At 39.8% G+C, this 19,974-nt stretch overlaps 1 long non-coding RNA gene across 12 annotated transcripts in view; it reads right to left on the bottom strand.

Moving 5' to 3' along the window:
- The window catches only part of LOC132524905 (uncharacterized), a 133,188-nt gene that overhangs the window by 47,881 nt on the left and 65,333 nt on the right, over positions 1 to 19,974 (bottom strand). For 2 of the 12 annotated variants that reach the window (XR_009542100.1, XR_009542099.1), the window contains exon 4: positions 15,172 to 15,246. The exons of 5 other annotated variants lie outside the window; for them this stretch is intronic. This is a non-coding gene — a long non-coding RNA (uncharacterized LOC132524905). Of the gene's footprint in view, positions 1 to 6,488; positions 6,710 to 9,391; positions 10,044 to 15,171; positions 15,247 to 16,149; positions 16,300 to 16,394; positions 17,628 to 19,974 lie in introns of those variants that run through there. 5 more of the 12 variants (XR_009542102.1, XR_009542106.1, XR_009542103.1 and 2 more) reach the window with 5 other exon arrangements.

Consider the following 19,974-nt stretch of genomic DNA (forward strand, 5'->3'; position numbering starts at 1 on the left):
AGTGGTTAAGAATCTGCCTGCCAATGCAGGGGACATGGGTTCGAGTGCTGGTTCGGGAAGATCCCACATGCCATGGAGCAACTAAGCCCGTGAGCCACAACTACTGAGCCTGCACTCTAGAGCCCGTGAACTGCAGGTACTGAGCCTGCAATGCCACAACTACTGAAGCCCGCGTGCCTAGAGCCCATGTTCCACAAGAAAAGCCACCGCAATGAGAAGCCCACGCACCTCAACGAAGAGTAGCCCCCGCTTGTGGCAACTAGAGAAAGCCTGTGCACAGCAACTAAGACTCAATGCAGCCAAAAATAAATAAATAAAATAAATTAAAAAATAAAATAAATTCTGATCTTTCCCATATTCAACAGGTTTCAACTAGATTGAAAATGTATTGCTTATGAATATGAGAAGTTCAAACATGTAAAAAATGTAATACTCTCTCAAATGACATATTGAAAGTTACTTTTCTACCTAACATATTACTTCCTAAAATTAATAACTTTCTGACTTACCTAGAAGAATGTAATTTCTTTCTTAATTTTTAACTTTATATTTTTCCTTATCTTATCCAATTTTTTACCTTATCCATCAGCTTCATGTCTATCATGGCTAATACCTCCGAAACTTTCTTCTGCTTCTCCTCTCATCTCTGTTTTGTCTGGGTTTTGATCATTATTTGAATCATTTTCTCATTTGTACAACTTTCACAACATAGAGTGCCTACACGCTACAAAACCTTGTCCCTAATTTCATGGAGGAGGGAGAGACTGTGAATAATAAACAATGAAATAAACAAGGTGATTTCAAACCATGGTTGGTATCAGGAGATGGATAAGCAAGGTGATGTGATGAAGAACAACTTGGCAAGGGATGAAGTTTAGATAGAATGGTCTGGAAAGATCTCTGCAGAGGTGGTATTTGAACCAAGAGCTGAAGATAAGAAAGATTCAACCATTGAAGAGGCTTAAAAGTTTACAGGAATGGAAAGGGGGCCGAGTGGGCTGGAGTGAATGAAGTAAGTGTGTGTGTGTGTGTGTGTGTGTGTGAGAGAGAGAGAGAGAGAGAGAGAGAGAGAGAGAGAGAGAGAGAGAGAGAGAAGCTATAGAGACAAGGGCTAGAGAGAGCCTATTATTTTAGGTAAGATAAATGTTTGAGAAGTTTTAAGCTTAAGAATGATAGAACAGAGGGGGTGCCTTCAAGATGGCAGAGGAGTAAGACGTGGAGATCACCTTCCTCCCCACAAATACATCAAAACTACATCTACATGTGGAACAACTCCTACAGAACACCTACTGAACTCTGGCAGAAGATCTCAGGCTTCCCAAAAGGCAAGAAACTCCCCACGTACCTGGGTAGGGCAAAAGAAAAGAGGAAAAACAGAGACAAAAGAATAGGGAAAGGACCTGCACCTCGGGGAGGGAGCCGAGAAGGAGGAAACGTTTCCACACACTAGGAAGCCCCTTCACTGGCAGAGATGGCAGGTGGGGGAGCAGGGAAGCTTCGGAGCCGTGGAGGAGAGCGCAGCAGCAGGGGTGCAGAGGGCAAAGTGGAGAGATTCCCGCACAGAGGATCGGTGCCGACCAGCACTCACCAGCCCTAGAGAGGCTTGTCTGCTCCCCCGCCGGGGCGGGTGGGACTGTGAGCTGAGGCTCGGGCTTCGGAGGTCAGATCCCAGGGAGAGAACTGGGGTTGGCGGCATGAACACAGCCTGAAGGGGCTAGTGTGCCACAGCTAGCCGGGAGGGAGTCTGGGAAAAAGTCCAGAACTGCCTAAGAGGCAAGAGACCATTGTTTCAGGGTGTGCGAGGAGAGGGGATTCAGTGCACCGCCTAAATGAGCTCCAGAGACGGGTGCAAGCCGCAGCTATCAGCATGGACACCAGAGATGGTCATGAAACACTAAGGCTGCTGCTGCCGCCACCAAGAAGCCTGTGTGCGAGCACAGGTCACTATCCACACCTCCCCTACCGGGAGCCTCTGCAGCCTGCCACTGCCAGGGTCCCGTGATCCAGGGACAACTTCCCCGGGAGAACACATGGTGTGCCTCAGGCTCGTGCAACGTCACACCAGCCTCTGCCAATGCAGGCTCTCCCTGCATTCCATACCCCTCCCTCCCCCCGGCCTGAGTGAGCCAGAGCCCCCTAATCAGCCATTCCTTTAACCCCATCCTGTCTGGGTGAGGAACAGATGCCCTCAGGCAAACTACACGCAGACGGGTCCAAATCCAAAGCTGAACCCCAGCAGCTGTGCAAAGAAAGAAAAGAAAGGGAAATGTTTCCCAGCAGCCTCAGGAGCAGTGGGTTAAATCTCCACAATCAACTTGATGTACCTGCATCTGTGGAACACCTGAATAGACAACGAATCATCCCAAAATTGAGGTGGTGGACTTTGAGAGCAACTGTAGGCTTGGGGTTTGCTTTCTGCATCTAATTTGTTTCTGGTTTTATGTTTATCTTAGTTTAGTATTTAGAGCTTATTATCATTGGTAGATTTGTTTATTGATTTGGTTCTCTCTTTTTATATATATATTTTTTCCTTTTTCTCTTTTTGTGAGTGTGTATGTGTATGCTTCTTTGTGTGATTTTGTCTGTATAACTTTGCTTTTGCCATTTGTCCTAGGGCTCAGACTGTCCTTTGGTTTTATTTTCACTTAATAGTTTTTAGCTCTTGATATCATTGGTGGATTTGTTTTTTGGTTTGCTTGCTCTCTACCTTCTTTCTCTCTTTTTTTAATTACTTTTTTATTTTTAATAAGTTTTTTCCATTTTAATAAGTTTATTTTATTTATTTATTTATTTATTATTATTTGTTTTCTCCCTTTCCTTCTGAGCTGTGTGGCTGACAGGGTCTTGGTGCTCCGGCCAGGTGTCAGGCCTGAGCCTCTGAGGCAGGAGAGCCAAATTAAGGACATTGGTCCACCAGAGACCTCCTGGCTCCATGTAATATCAAATGGTGAAAGCTCTCCCAGAGATCTCCATCTCAACACTAAGACCCATCTCCACTCAACGACCAGCAAGCTACAGTGCTGGACACCCTACGCCACACAACTAGCAAGACAGGAACACAACCCCACCCATTAGCAGAGAGGCTGCCTAAAATCATAATAAGGTCACTGATACCCCCAAAACATACCACCGGATGCGGTCCTGTCCACCAGAAAGACAAGATCCAGCCTCACCCACCAGAACACAGGCACCAGTCTTCTCCACCAGGAAGCCTACACAACCCACTGAACCAACCTTACCCACCAGGAGCAGACACCAAAAACAACAGGAACTACGAACCTGCAGGCTGAGAAAAGGAGATCCCAAACACAGTAAGTTAAGCAAAATTAGAAGACAGAGAACTACACAGCAGATGAAGGAGTAAGGAAAAAACCCACCAGACCAACAAATGAAGAGGAAATAGGCAGTCTACCTGATAAAGAATTCAGAGTAATGATAGTAAAGATGATCCAAAATCTTGGAAATAGAATGGAGAAAATACAAGAAGCGTTTAACAAGGACCTAGAAGAATGAAAGAGCAAACAAACAATGATGAGCAACACAAAAAATGAAATAAAAAATTATCTAGAAGGAATCAATAGCAGAATAACCGAAGCAGAAGAACGGATAAGTGACCTGGAAGATAAAATAGTGGAAATAACTACCACAGAGCAGAATAAAGAAAAAAGAATGAAAAGAACTGAGGACAGTCTCAGAGACCTCTGGGACAACATTAAATGCACGAACATTCGAATTATAGGGATCTCAGAAGAAGAAGAGAAAAAGAAAGGGACTGAGAAAATATTTGAAGAGATTATAGTTGAAAACTTCCCTAATATGGGAAAGGAAATAGTCAATCAAGTCCAGGAAGCGCAGAGAGTCCCATACAGGATAAATCCAAGGAGAAACACACCAAGACACATATTAATCAAACTATCAAAAATTAAATACAAAGAAAAAATATTAAAAGCAGCAAGGAAAAACAACAATTAACATACAAGGGAATCCCCATAAGGTTAACAGCTGTTCTTTCAGCAGAAACTCTGCAAACCAGAAGGGAGTGGCAGGACATATTTAAAGTGATGAAAGGGAAAAACCTACAACCAAGATTACCCAGCAAAATCTCATTCAGATTCAACGGAGAAATTAAAACATTTACACACAAGCAAAAGCTAAGAGAATTCAGCACCACCAAACCCGCTCTACAACAAATGCTAAAGGAACTTCTCTAAGTGGGAAACACAAGAGAAGAAAAGGACCTACAAAAACAAACTCAAAATAATTAAGAAAATGGTGATAGGAACACACATATCAATAATTACCTTAAATGTGAATGGATTAAATGCTCCAACCAAAAGACACAGGCTTGCTGAATGGATAAAAAAACAAAACCCATGTATATGCTGCCTACAAGAGACCCACTTCAAACCTAGGGACACATACAGACTGAAAGTGAGGGGATGGAAAAAGATATTCCATGCAAATGGAAATCAAAAGAAAGCTGGAGTAGCCATTCTCATATCAGACAAAACAGACTTTAAAATAAAGACTATTACAAGAGACAAAGAAGGACACTATATAATGATCAAGGGATCAATCCAAGAAGAAGATATAACAATTGTAAATATTTATGCACCCAACATAGGAGCACCTCAATACATAAAGGCAAACGCTAACAGCTATAAAAGAAGAAATCGACAGTAAAACAATAATAGTGGGGGACTTTAACACCTCACTTTCACCAGTGCACAGATCACCCAAAATGAAAATAAATAAGGAAACACAAGCTTTAAATGATACATTAAACAAGATAGACTTAATTGATATTTCTAGGACATTCCATCCAAAAACAGCAGATTACACTTTCTTCTCAAGTGCTCATGGAACATTCTCCAGGATAGATCATATCTTGGGTCACAAATCAAGCCTTGGTAAATTTAAGAAAATTGAAATCATATCAAGTATCTTTTCTGACCACAATGCTATGAGACTAGATATCAATTACAGGAAAAAATCTGGAAAAAATACAAACACATGGAGGCTAAGCAATATAGTACTAAACAACCAAGAGATCACTGAAGAAATAAAAAAGTACCTAAAAGCAAGTGACAATGAAAACAGGACAACCCAAAACCTATGGGATTTTGCACAGCAAAGGAAACCATAAACAAGAAGAAAAGACAACCTCAGAATGGGAGAAAATATTTGCAAATGAAGCAACTAACAAAGGATTAATCTCCAAAATATACAAGCAGCTCATGTAGCTCAATATCAAAAAAACAAACAACCCAGTCCAAAAATGGGCAGAAGACCTAATTAGACCTTTCTCCAAAGAAGATATACAGATTGCCAACAAACACATGAAAGGATGCTCAACATCACTAATCATTAGAGAAATGCAAGTCAAAACTACAATGAGGTATCACCTCACACCAGTCAGAATGGCCATCATCAAAAAATCTACAAATAGTAAATGCTGGAGAGTGTGTGGAGAAGAGGGAACCTTCTTGCACTGTTGGTGGGAATGTAAATTGATACAGCCACTATGGAGAACAGTATGGAGGTTCCTCAAAAAAGTAAAAATAGAACTACCATACGACCCAGCAATCCCACTACTGGGCATATACCCTGAGAAAACCATAAATCAAAAAGAGTCATGTACCACAATGTTCATTGCAGCTCTATTTACAATAGCCAGGATATGGAAGCAACCTAAGTGTCCATTGACAGATGAATGGATAAAGCAGATGTGGCACATATATACAATGGAATATTACTCAGCCATAAAAAGAAACAAAATCAAGTTTTTTGTAGTGAGGTGGATGGACCTAGAGACTGTCATACAGAGTGAAACAAGTCAGAAAGAGAAAACAAATACCGTATGCCAACAGAAAACTATATATGCACATATATATGGAATCTAGAGAAAAAAAAACGTTCTGAAGAACCTAGGGGCAGGACAGGAATAAAGATGCAGACATAGAGAATGGACTTGAGGACACGGGGAAGGGTAAAGGTAAGCTGTGACAAAGTGAGAGAGTGGCATTGACATATATACACTACCAAACGTAAAATAGATAGCTAGCGGGAAGCAGCCGCATAGCACAGGGAGAACAGCTCGGTGCTTTGTGTCCAACTAGAGGGGTGGGATAGGGAGGGTGGGAGGGAGGGAGACGCAAGAGGGAGGGGATATGTGGATATATGTATATGTATAGCTGATTCACTTTGTTATACAGCAGAAACTAACACACCATTGTAAAGCAATTATACTCCAACAAAGATGTTAAAAAAGAAAAAAAAAGAATGGTACAACAGGATCATTATATTTGAGAAAATGGTCCTGGCTGTCTTGTGGATTATCATTTGTGTGAAGATTCACGGTTTACCAAGCATTTTCACATGCATTTTCGATGTGGTCCTCACTGATGGTCCTCATCCTTCCCTCTGAGGTGCTGGGAAACTGAGTGAGAGTGTGGCTGACTCAGCAAAGCTCACCGGGTGGACCTGAACCCAGTCTTTTGAGCAGAGCGCTACACCTCCAGATGCTCTTGTGTTGATCATCACTGTCTCGCACACACTTACGTTTTTTCTTTCCATTGAAATTTTAGTTGTTTAAGTGAGTGGACAGGAAATGCAGATCAAATGTCTGCTGCGTCCGTGTTAAATACTAGATCGGTACTTGGGTGTGAGATGTATTCCTCCCACTCAGTCTCCCTGTTGTCTAGTGGGGCTAAAACAAAGAGATTAAGGAAGTTACTAAAGGTTTTTTTTTTTTTTTTTTACTACTAAAGGTTTTTGAGAGTAACTGTAGGAAGTGAGGGCTTGAGGTCAGCTCTGTAAGATGGGCAGACACAGACAGGTGATGACTTGGAACACATTTGGGGAGATACAGATTCAGTAGCCACACCATGGGATGGAGTGGAAGGGACTCTGGCTTCCCCATCCCTGTACTGCATAATCATAACAACCGTAAGTTACCCTCTACCATGCCTCGACGCCCCAACAAGTGAAGCTACAACCTAAGTAAAACCAATGTGCTACCTTTTCAACTGTAGCTTCAGAATAACTCCTCTGAGAGCAGCCCTCAGTTCTTACAATCAGATGGCTGTCCCAGAGTTCCCCCTTTTAGGAAATTTGGAACTGCTATTGAACAAGTGGGAATACTCGAAAACAGAGGCACCGAGGCTGGAATTTGAAACGTGCATTTGGAAGATGGTGAAGCTGACGATGCTCATAAACTCAGTCAAGAGACTTAAACGTTCAGAAGGATGTGAGCAGGGCTGTGCTTTAGAAGGATTAGGGTTACAGCAGGGAAAGTTTGGGGTGTGATAGAGACTGAAATCGCTTGAAGGTGTAAAAATTTTCTAGAAGAATCTGCGTAGTTACAATATGAACAAGGGTGGGAAAGAAAGTACAGATCAGAGGCCTGTTATGGTCATGTGGGGAAGGCCCAGCAGTTACCTGTGCTACCACGGCACTCAGTTTTTCTTTAAGAAACATGTTAACTGCCATGTTAACTGCACTCTACGGTGGCCACAGCATGTACAGACCCATTTTTATAAGGATTTTCTTTTAGACTTTAAAGGATCATTTTGCCCGGTAATGGGATCCTTTAGGACATCTCTTAAGCAGGATGATGGTAGATACAATTCAGTTTGCTTCAGGAAAACTGTGAATTCATTGCTTAGATTATAACTGTTCTAAGTGTTGAGCTTCTTGCCAAGATTTAAGACCAAATCCTAACTTTGAATTCAATGATAGACTGCTATTTGGTTTTCAAGGACCAAGACTGACAGAGCCCTCAACCAAACACTATTAGTATTTTTTTAAATAAACATACAGTGTGTTTTTCTTTTATTTTAAAACTGTGCATCATCAAGCACATCCTGACCTTCATCCTGATATGAAGAGAAATGTGTAGTTTTGGGGGGTGTGATGTGGGGGGAGGCGAGCAGCAGTGGAGACTGTTGGCGGGGTATACCCTAGAGAGAATCTTGAACATGCTGGCTTTTTGGCAACTAGCTGTGCTACCATCACCCAGAGAGTTTAAAAATAGAAATTCAGAGACCCTGGATCGGTAGGTCCTGGATGGATTCTCGGAATCTGTACTCATAAAAGCTTTGTGGGCAGTTCTGGTGGGCAGACCTTCTAGAGGGGGCCTGCCCAGCCACCCAGAGTCCCATGGTGACAATACCCTGCCAAAGAAGCCATTGCAAAGGCTTTTTGAGTTTGTTGATCATTTGAGTTTGTTGATCAAGAAACTCTCCTTTCCTATGTTTCTTTAGGTTTGTTGAAACCATTTATTAGTCTAGAATCAAACCTGGCTTTCTGCCTAGGCAAAATTCTGCTTTTTATTCGTGTGTTTATTCATTCAGCAAATGTTTATTTAGCGAGGTAGTTTGTTTTTTTTTTTTTTTTTTTTTTTTTTTTTGGCGGTACGCGGGCCTCTCACTGCTGTGGCCTCTCCCGTTGCGGAGCACAGGCTCCGGACGCGCAGGCTCAGCGGCCATGGCTCACGGGCCCAGCCGCTCAGCGGCATGTGGGATCTTCCCGGACCGGGGCACGAACCTGTGTCGCCTGCACTGGCAGACAGACTCTCAACCACTGCGCCACCAGAGAAGCCCCTAGCAAGGTAGTTTTTTAAAGATACAACGGCAGGTAAGACACACTGATCATGTCTTTCATGGAGTTTGTATTCTAGTGGGAGAAGATAATCAGAAAAATAGAGAGATGAGAGAGAAAACAAACGGCCCTAAAGGAGATATATGGCTCAAGGAGAATTTATTTTCAAAGGAAACGTTCACAGAAGCATGTGTTAGTGCAGTATCCCAGCTGGGGGCAGCCCTGCTCTCACCATATGAGCCTATAAGGATGTAGGGAGAGCATGATTACTTGAATCCAGAAAGAAACAGGGTTCTGTACAGTTGGCCATTTTCAAAAGAACAGTGCCCTTAGGTAGAGGGACACATCCAGATACAAACTGGGAGGCATATTCTCAGTGCATACATCTGACAAAGGATGTGTATCTAGAATATATGAAGAATTCATACAACTAAATAAGAGGAAGACAAATAACCTAATAAAAATGGGCAAAATGTGTAGCTAATAAATACATGAAAAGATGCTCAACATCATTACTCACCATATAAATGCAAGTTAACATCACTATTTGCCAACTAGAATGCTAAAATTAAAAGAAAAATCTGACAATGACAACTGATAGGATGTAGAGCCAAAGGAACCTCCCACCGGGCTGCTGGGAACGCAAAAATGGCACAACTACTTTGGAAAGTCGTTTGTCAGTTTCTTATAAAGTTAAACATATATTTACCAAAAGACTCAGCAAAAGTATTTACCACCCACACCCCCAAAATGAAAACTTTGTCCACATAAAGACTTAACTTGAATGTTCATGGTAACTTTATTTATAATAGCCCCAAACTGAACACAACCCAAATGTCCACCAATAGGTGGATAAATTAATAAATACCAGCAATAAAAATGAAAAAGAAAACCCTATCAATACATGCAATTCCATGGATGAATTTCAGAAATAGTTTGCTGAGTAAAAGAAGTCAGACATAAAAAAAGCCTTTAGTCCACAGGACAGGATCAAGCCTTGAAGGGAGATTACGTGGACAGAGAAGAGAGTGAGCCCGATATTAGGTCCAGAGTCTAGAGTCCCTCAGTGCTTTCAAACCAAGGAGAAAAGGATCCAAAAAAGGAGTCTGAGAGGGAGCAGCCAGAGGGCTAGGAGGAGACCAGGAGAGAGGGCGTTTTGAGGAGGAGGCAGCGTCATCTGTCTGCACTGCTGCTGAGCCAGCAGGGAAACAGGACAGGACCAAGTGGGGTGCGCTGGTGACCTGGCAAGAGCTGCCGCCGTGGGGACCTGGGCAGAGGAGGAAGTGGAAACGCCAGTTCTCTTGGATGCGAGCAAGGCGTTTGCTTTGAAGTATTGCAGAAAATGGAGCAGAAGGTGATATGGAATCAAGGGAGGTGAACTTCTTTGTTATTTGCTATGTTTTCTTTGTTTGTTTGTTCATTCTAGGATTGGAGATACCATTCTGTAGATTGGGATGAGGTGGTAAAGAGAGAGAGAAAAATAAGTAGATTACTCAGGAGACAGAACAATTGCAGAAGAAAATGGAATGGAATTGCAACAATTTGAGGTTATTGAAAAATACTTATTTTTCCCTTTGATTTATTGATTGCCAACCATTTACTTGTAAATAAAAGTATCGCACCAAGAATCCCTTCATCACTCATCTATCAGGAAACTGGAATCCCAGGTCCTCCTGGGGGATTCATTCTATAAACACCACTTTGATTTTACTTGTTGGGACAGTCATAGTTTATATTCTGGCATACTCATTCTGGTATATATGGTATGTACATATATTACATATATGACTATTATATGAGTATCAGACACCAAATAACACATCCTCACAAAATTAAAATTAAAATTACAATGTCCTCAACTGGAAAGACCATGACATTCTAGGTCACTACAATGTCTTATTATTCTGTAAGAGACTGAATATTGCATGAAGAAACATCAAACTGTCATCAAACTATTTACTTGAGAACAGGTAAGAGAGCAAGAGAGTCAGAAAATTAATTAAATGTGAGGGCTCTTATAGAAGTAACAAGGAACAGAGAAGAATATTACCAGAGAAGTAAGCAGAGAATGCCTTTCTCAAGGCAATGGGGAGATAACCACACAAAGATAAGATGTATTAAAACTAGGAGACAGTCATGTGTACAACAATATTAGCAATTATCACTTGTATAATATTTTATGCAATGATCAAAATGCAACAAAATTGGAAATTAATAAACATTTAAAATAGGAAAAGCAAGCAAAAACAAATTTAAATGACAAACTAGAAAAAACATATGGTCCACAAAGGGATAACAAACTTATAAAAGCTATAATAAATAAACAAAAAGAAATGGAACCAACAAGTTTTAATGAATAAAAATGTGAAGTTATTCATTAAAAAAGAAATACAAATAGGTATCAAAGTACAAAAAAAATGGTAGTAGAAACATTATAAAATGAAAAATAAAATGGACAGCTGTTTAAATAATCTTAATTGAGGACATGAATAGAGGGAAAAAGCATTCTTGTCTCTCACTAATGAGAGTATAATTTTGTGTGACTTTTTTGTAGGACTAGTTGCTAATATGAATCAAAAGCTTTAGAATGCCCTTAAAAATTGATCCAATAATTCAACTTACAGAATTTTCCTAGACAAATAATCAGAGAAATCCATAATGATTTTATGTACAGGAAAAAAGGGAGTAAATACTCCAAACATTCAATAAAATGGTGTCAGTTACATAAATTATCTTGTATTAATACACTGCAAGTCTACAGGTCACTGTGGTAAAATATTCATGTTTATTATGAAGTGGAAGAAGGTATTTCATAAAGCAGTATTTACAATATTACCTTAGTTTAATGTATTCTGCCTATGCTTAGAATAAAAATAAAAAGGATATACAACTAAAGGTTAATAATTGTTATCTCTGAATTGTGGAATAAAGTTATCTTCAGTTAATTGTGTTTTTCATATTTTTCTCTAATGTGTGGCAATCACACAAAATGCTATTTTTAAAATAAATCAATTTGTACATCTATTTTTTAAATCAATCTCTCAAATAACTATTGAGTTAAGGAGGAAAAATAAAAACACAAGAATATACATTTAGAAAATAACAAGAAAATCACACACTTCAGCCTAAATTTTACCCTAATCATAATTCCAAATAAAGAGGAGAAAATAAATAAAACAATCAAGAAAAGAGTGGCAACAAAGAAGTTCTCTTAAGAGAACAGGCATAATAAACCTAAACTAGAAATAATTAAAAATATATAATTAAGAAAAAGCTATGTTATTTTTTTTAATTTATTTTTATACATTTTTAAAGGTTACGTTCCATTTACTGTCATTACAAAATATTGGCTATATTCCCCATGTTGTACAACACATCCTTGGGCCTGTCTTATACCCAATAGTTTGTACCTCCCCCTCCTCCACCCATACAGTGTCCCTCCTCCCCCTGCTGGTAACCACTAGTTTGTCCTCTGTATCTGTGAGTTTGCTTCTTTTTTATTATATTCACTAGTTTGTTGTATTTTTTAGGTTCCACATATAAGTGATATCATATAGTATTTGTCTTTCTCTGTCTGACTTATTTCACTACACATAATGCCCTCCAAATCCACCCATGTTGCTGCAAATGGCAGATTTTTTTTACGGCTGAATAATATTCCATTGTGTGTGTGTGTGTGTGTGTGTGTATATATATATATATATATATATATATATATATATATATATATACACACACACACACACATATTTATACCACATCTTCTTTATCTATTCATCTGTTGATGGACACTTAGGTTGTTTCCATGTCTTGGCTCTTGTAAATAACACTGCTATGAACACTGAGGTGCATGTATCTTTCTGAATTAGCGTTTTTGCTTTTTTCAGATTTATACCCAGGAGTGGAATTGCAGGGTCATATGGTAGTTTTATTTTTAGTTTTTTGAGAAACCTCCAATACTGGTTTGCACAGTGGATGCACCAAGAAAAAAATATTTTAGAAGATAACTGAAATAGATAAATTTGAGACAAATTTATTCAGTGAAAAAGAAAATAAATGGGAATTTTTAAATTTATAAATTATAAAACAATATACATAAAATTGAAATTTGCCTGTGTGTGCTTGTGTATACACACGAAGATTTGAAAGGAAAAAACACCAAAATGTTAAAAGTTGTGTGATGGTTTTTATCGTATTATTTATATTTTAGTATGTTTCCCAAATCCTTTACAATGAGCAAGCATTAAAATAATAAAAAGAATAACATTATAAAATATTTTAAAATAAAATTATAAGTAAATACTACACAATTATAATGAATTTAAATGTTTAAAAGAAATGGAAAATAAAGTTGATTAAAATGTAAAGTATTATATATTAAGAATTATAGATAAATAGACACCAATTTCTTAACAGTATTTTTTCTCTGAGTAGTGAAATTATGGATAATTTGTCTTCCCTCTGCTTGACTTGAATTTTTTAAATCGTATACAAATGGATACATCACTTTTTAACAAAGGGAAATGTATTTTAAGATACTGACACAGCAAGAGGGAAGAGTAAATAATTTCATTTCTTCAAAAAACAACCACTGTCAGAAATGTCAAAATTTTGTCCATTTCCACAAAAGCTACATTTGTATGTGTACAGCTAGGATTGATGGTGGAGGCTCTCAAACTTTCAAGAAATAAATGAACCCAAGCCCATATAAAAAGTCCCCCAGCACAGAAAAAGTTACAATTGCATGCAGTTCAGTTTTAGTAAGTAAATGTTGCAGATATATCAGTTTACAACCTCAGTCATTGCAGAAATGTAAATTTTCTTTGTTTTTGTTTTCCTTTTCCAACTCAGGATGGAAGAATTTTAACCTAAAATTTCACCAGGATTGTGTCTAAATTCTAGGGAGTTTACCAACTGCCACAGTGTCACTCATTCATTCATTCATCTGTGCACCTTCTGCTGCATTCCAGGCATCTGCTGGCGTGTCCATCCCCCCATCTGACCCGTGATACAGGCAGCTGATTGCGTGTGGGGTCGTTTGTCTTCCCCATCTTCATGAACTCTTGGGTTCGGTGGCTGTCTGCCACTCCACGCTGCTCCTACGTGCTTGGGAATTATTCCTTTCTTCTGCGGGTCTCACTGTCTCTCCAGGAACCCCTGAGTGTCTCAGCTCCACAAATCAGGCGGGGTTTCTGTCACCCGCCTGGGGCTTGGTCTGGGGAGCAGCATGCCCGCTCACTCTTGCTGAGATCTAATGGGCCCCTCTGGCAGGAAGAGCCGCTTCCTGCTTGACATCAGAGCTGAAAGTGGATACTGTGTTGTCAGCACCATTTACTTCCTATAAACACTGCTACGCATTCTCTGGCAACGGAGTTTCAGGGTGCGAGCTTTCCAATTTCATATCCATTATTCTGTGGTTTACACACGCGCTGGAACTGGTAAAGTTTAGGGCCGTGGACACATGGACAAAAACCAGAGCAAGGCTGCAAGAAAGCTCTATTCAGCTGCCCCCTGAAGGCTCCGTGCTTAGCAGGGGTCACAGACTGACTTCTGCCTGCTACACAGGAAGAAACAAATCTTCTCCCTACACGAAGTTCTCTGATAAAAATGATGCATAAACAAAAAAGAAAGAGTATGTTCTTAAGATAATTAAGGTGACGATGACATTTCAAAAGTGACTGAATCAAGATATCGCTTAAGAAAGGAATACTGGCTTTGCTATTTTTCTGTAAGTCATTCTCATTCAAGGAGCTCTGCTTGAGAATCCCACAGTAGATACTCAAGATGGCATATAGTTGGTCATAACCGTAACAGAAATAATTACAATTTTATATATATATATAAAGTAGATACCTAGCACTTATTCTGTGACAAATCTACTTTCGGAGCCTCGTCACTCACAATGGTTGTGGTAAGAGTATCTCCATTTTAAAAATGAGTGGACACAAGGCTACCTTCCCGAGTTCACATGGTTAGTGAACGAGAGCTGGCTTGAATCCATGGCCGGCCAATTTGAAGGCCATGGTGTTAATCTTCATGGCTAAGTGCCAGAAGAGTTCTCAGCTCAGACAAGCATCTAAACAGAAGCTCTAGCCCGCAATCTGAAGAATTCCCACACCCCCCCCCCACACACACACTGAATACGCAAGTCTGCAGGGAGAAATCTTGTGGTCTGTGCAGTAGGCACTGCAGGGCACTGTGAAGATGACCACTCATTGGGATAGAACTCCAAAAGCAGTGTGCACTGTAAGTTAATAAATTAGAACTCCATTTACAATAGTTGACCCAGCACGTGTCCATTGCTAGCTGGCCTCCTGCCGAGAAAGGTCATTTCATAAAGTTTTATTTTTTCATAAATACGTGCTTTTTCTAAGAGCCTACATCTAATGTCAAAATATTCTGAAGCAGCTGCTAAGCAGTAGGTTCAATAAATCTCTAATTTAAAGGGAGGGTAGAACTTTCTCTGTATTCAGTGTAAGTAAACAAAATACAATTTTCCACTTCTGCACAGAAAATGACTTTTCCCTGCTTCCATGGACCAAGTAGACAATTGATAAACACACAACTTACAGCCACTTTGTGTCTTAGCAAGAGCCGAGATTTAAACTCCAGTGCACGGAATGCACACATGCTCTCATTCTGCCCCTGGAAGACAGGAAAGGTACACCGCTCTGAGTGCGCTGTTCATCCCCAGAAACGTGTTTACACAGAGAATGGTACGGAATGACAGAGGTCACTCAGCCGTTTGGCCTCTTCCTTTCTTTGGTAATGGGAGGCAGCAGGAGCCCAGGTTCTCACGAGCAGCTGCAGCAGCAGCGGGGCAATCCTCACTGGGGCTGGACAGACTAGAAGCAGATGTGGCACCAGCCCCCCCACGCAGTCCTGCGAGCTGGTCTCAGCGCATGTGCAGTGGGGGTTTCCTGAGCTAAGACGGCAGTGAGTCTAAACAAATAGGCATCTTTATTTCAACACATTAAACAAAAGTGCAGGACTTGACGGGGTAGCTGAGAGTCACGGTCACTCACTTGAAAATGTGGCTTTTTGAAGGTGAATTCAAACATCTGGAAATACTTTTAAAAATAAATCACTTCTGAACTGAAGCACTAAACGGCAATTTTTTGGCAAGTGGTGCATCAGGGTTCCTGAGAAATGAACTCCTGGCAAACGACGAGCTTAATGCTCCCCTCATGAGATCAGCACATAATTCACTATATTCTTAGAATGATTTTGCTTGAACTGTTTCAAGAGTTCTGCCTGGCAGGAAATGAGTTTAGGGTGAAGTGGAGACACAGGCCCTGCAGCTTCTCAGAGCAGACATGTCAATTGGTACTCATATGTGTATCTGCGTGGAGTCATGAAGCTTTACAGGAAATTGTTTTCACATACGTGGTTACGAACCTTATTCCCACAGACCCACAGTGTCCAAATCTGTGAAAAACCATATCTGATGAGAGTAGAGAAACTCTACAAAGAGAAACAGGAAAACACTGAAATGGAATTAAACACAAACTTTTTTTATCTGAAAGAAAACAGAATAATTGTGTCAAGACCTCACAGGATGGAAACCTCCTCTTTGCAGTAAAAACAAAAAAAACAAAAAAAAAACCTTCCTGTTTCGAACCTTCATTATGCTTCTTGTACTTCATTACGTTTCTGTATATATAGTCAATTCTGCAGTCATAACAGAAGGCACAATTTCTGCGTGTGTGTACAAAGAGGAAAAAACAATGAGAAATCATAAACATAATTATAATTACACTAACAGTGATAAAAATGAAATATATTAACCTCAGTATACCAGTGAAAAGGTACGAATGAACAAATGAACCAGGGCCCTGTAAGAGGTACTGAAACACATTTTATTAAGTTTATTTGTTTGTCTTTCATTTTGTGTATATATATATATTATGTTATTAATAGCTCTTTAGAAGACCTGAGGGAACCCTTTAGACTAACGTGTATTCTGGGACTTCCTCTGATCAACAAGAATTATAGGCGTTTTCCTGTCTGTGTAGGAGCGTTCCTCCAGGGATTCATGCTGTTGTTTTGGTAGCCTCACTTTGAATTGGTAAGAAAATATTTAAGATGGATAAGAACTCATTTTTTTAGGAAGAAGGAAACATCTCCCCAAACTTGGAAATAGCCATTGGGCACGTGTAAGGAAGTGAAATAATCTTTTACCACATGTGTATACCTGTAAGAGACAAAAATCACAGTCTGTTCTTAGCAAAAGGCAGCAGGTGGGACCCCTCCATCACCTCTGAAGAAACACCTCACGCTCCAAATCATGTGTCCTCCGTGGTACCATATTCAACAGTAAGAACATTAATTGGTATCAACCATAGACATGGTAATCTAACTTTAGAGAACACTGTATACTAATTTGTGTCCTTAAGAACATCTTTATTCTAAAATTCAGATATTATAGCAAGGATGTGAATAGGTTTGCTCCTCAGAATGGCTGGGATTTGAGATTTCACCCTTAAGTTCAGAGAATATTTGTCAAGCAGTGATTTTACTCCACGAAGTTTCCTCATCTACCCCTGGCCTTTCAGCAAAGACCACTAAAACGGAGTCAAAAATCTATTTTAAGACATAAGAGAAAAAATGAGTTTGATATAGTCTCTTTCATTAAAATCTGAGTGTGTTATCTAATTTTATGGCTCTCAAACTTCAGTGTGCATCAGAATTACCTGGAAGGTTTGGTAAAACACAGGTTGCTGGGCCCCCTCAATGAGTAGAAGTTCTGATTCAGTGGCTATGGAGTGGAGCCCCAAAATCTGCATTTCTAACAAATTCCCAGGGCATCCTGAAGGGGCTTATCTGGGGACCAGGCTGTGAGAACCACTGAGCTAACTTAATCCTTTTTTTTAGCCTCTCTGAAAGGTATTGGAATAGTAAGTACATATCAGTGATCACAATGTTGTCTGTTTCATTTGGGTTGACTGATTTCTTCTCTGTCGAGTTAACAGCTAATTCCTTGAAAATCTTCATCCATAGAAATATTAACTAGCACGTATCGAATGCTGAAACAAAGGGTATCAAAGTTGCTCGAATTGAGTATTAAATTTAGCCAAGGCAAAAGAGATACCACAATACATTTATAATGCTCATTGCAAGGTTAAAAACATCTTGAAGGGAAAAAGCATTTTCCTGGCCATATTCTTTAGAAAACCACTGCCATATAAATTTCGTGTTCAACAAATATTTGAGTGCCTATTTTTTCTCTTTTTTTTTTTTGAGTGCCTATTTGTACCAAGTGCTGTTGTGGGTGAAGAAGGCCCAGGTCGACGTACAAAACAGGTGAAACTCCAGTCCTCTTGGATTTTTGTAAAGGGCGAGAGATGATAAACAAACAATAAAATATAAAGAAATGTCAGATGAGGATTAGTGCCATGGAGAAAAGTCACAAGAGAAGCAAAGGCACAGGTGAGGGTATTAGTTTCCAGGATGGTCGACACGTTGTCAGCAAGGAGGTGACATTTGAACAAGATCATGAGGATTTGAGGGAGTGAAGCAAGTCACATCTAGAGGAACGGCATTTAGGACAGAGGAAGCAGCAACTGCAGACGCTTGAGGTAAGTACTGCAACACGAGGTATTTTCACTTGATGACCTTCTACACTAGGTACATGGCAAATCCTTACAGGGAGTGAAGAGTAAAACTCCCTATAAGGATTTGAATGGTACCGAGGTCACAGGAGTGAGGTGGCTGGAAGAGCCAGACAGAGAAGGGAGACAAGTGAGCACAGTGAGCGATACTGAGCTAGTCCCTGGGGCTCGGTCCCGCGGGTGACCCATCCGCACAGAGCCTGTCTCCCTAGACCAGGGCTGGGCCTTCGCCCCCTGACCCCTGTCCCCAGGGGTTGGGGACCCTCCATGTCTGGGTTCTGTGAACAGACCTCCTCAGCTTCAGAGAGACACTGGTGTCAACAGGAGGTGGGACCGTGACGCAGGTGTCCACCTCCAAAGGGAAGAGTCATTTGGAATTTCTGGTCCTTGAGATTTTCAACAAACAAACAAACAAATGACAGACAACGTGAATGCATAGTTGACGGTGTAGTAGGACAATTCAGGAACATGGACGATCGGCCAATTACAGCTAAGTCAAAGGGTCATAAAGACACTCACAGGCAAGGCCATTTTAACTTTACACAAAGAAATCTGGAGTTTGTTTAAAAACCAAGAATGCTTTCTTGAAGTCAAACTTCTATGTTGCTGAACGTAGAGGAAACAATTTCACTTGAGAAGTTTTCCAAGAATCTCAGTAGGCTGTCAGTGTTGGATAGCATTATATTTTCTCCAACATCTCAGTACAAGACCCTTAAAAAAATATACCTATTGGATTCTGTTTGTTAGTATTTTGTTGAGGATTTTTGCAACTATGTTCATCAGTGATATTGGCCTGTAGTTTTCTTTCTTTCTGACGTCTTTGTCTGGTTTTGGTATCAGAGTGATGGTGGCCTTGTAGAATGAGTCTGGGAGTTTTCCTTCCTCTGCTATATTTTAGAAGAGTCTGAGAAGGATAGGTGTTAGCTCTTCTCTAAATTTTTGATAGAATTCACCTGTGAAGCCATTTGGTTCTGGGCTTTTGTTGGAAGATTTTTAATCACAGTTTCAATTTCAGTGCTTGTGATTGGTCTATTCATATTTTCTATTTCTTCCTGGTTCAGTCTCGGCAGGTTGTAAATTTCTAAGAATTTGTCCATTTCTTCCAGGTTGTCCATTTTATTGGCATAGAGTTGCTTGTAGTAATCTCTCATGATCTTTTGCATTTCTGCAGTGTCAGTTGTTACTTCTCCTTTTTCATTTCTAATTCTATTGATTTGAGTCTTCTCCCTTTTTTTCTTGATGAGTCTGGCTAATGGTTTATCAATTTTGTTTATCTTCTCAAAGAACAAGCTTTTAGTTTTATTGATCTTTGCTATCATTTCCTTCATTTCTTTTTCATTTATTTCTGATCTGATCTTTATGATTTCTTTCCTTCTGCTAACTTTGGGTTTTTTTTATTCTTCTTTCCCTAATTGCTTTAGGTGCAAGGTTAGGTTGTTTATTCGAGATGTTTCCTGTTTCTTAAGGTAGGATTGTATTGCTATAAACTTCCCTCTTAGAACTGCTTTTGCTGCATCCCATAGGTTTTGGATCGTTGTGTTTTCATTGTCATTTGTTTCTAGGTATTTTTTTTATTTCCTCTTTGATTTCTTCAGTGATCACTTCATTATTAAGTAGTGTATTGTTTAGCCTCCATGTGTTTGCATTTTTTACAGATCTTTTCCAGTAATTGATATCTAGTCTCATAGCATTAAGATCATACACCATGATCAAGTGGGGTTTATTCCAGGAATGCAAGGATTCTTCAATATATGCAAATCAA

Source organism: Lagenorhynchus albirostris, chromosome 8, assembly GCF_949774975.1.
Source record: "Lagenorhynchus albirostris chromosome 8, mLagAlb1.1, whole genome shotgun sequence".
Lineage (NCBI taxonomy): Eukaryota > Metazoa > Chordata > Mammalia > Artiodactyla > Delphinidae > Lagenorhynchus > Lagenorhynchus albirostris.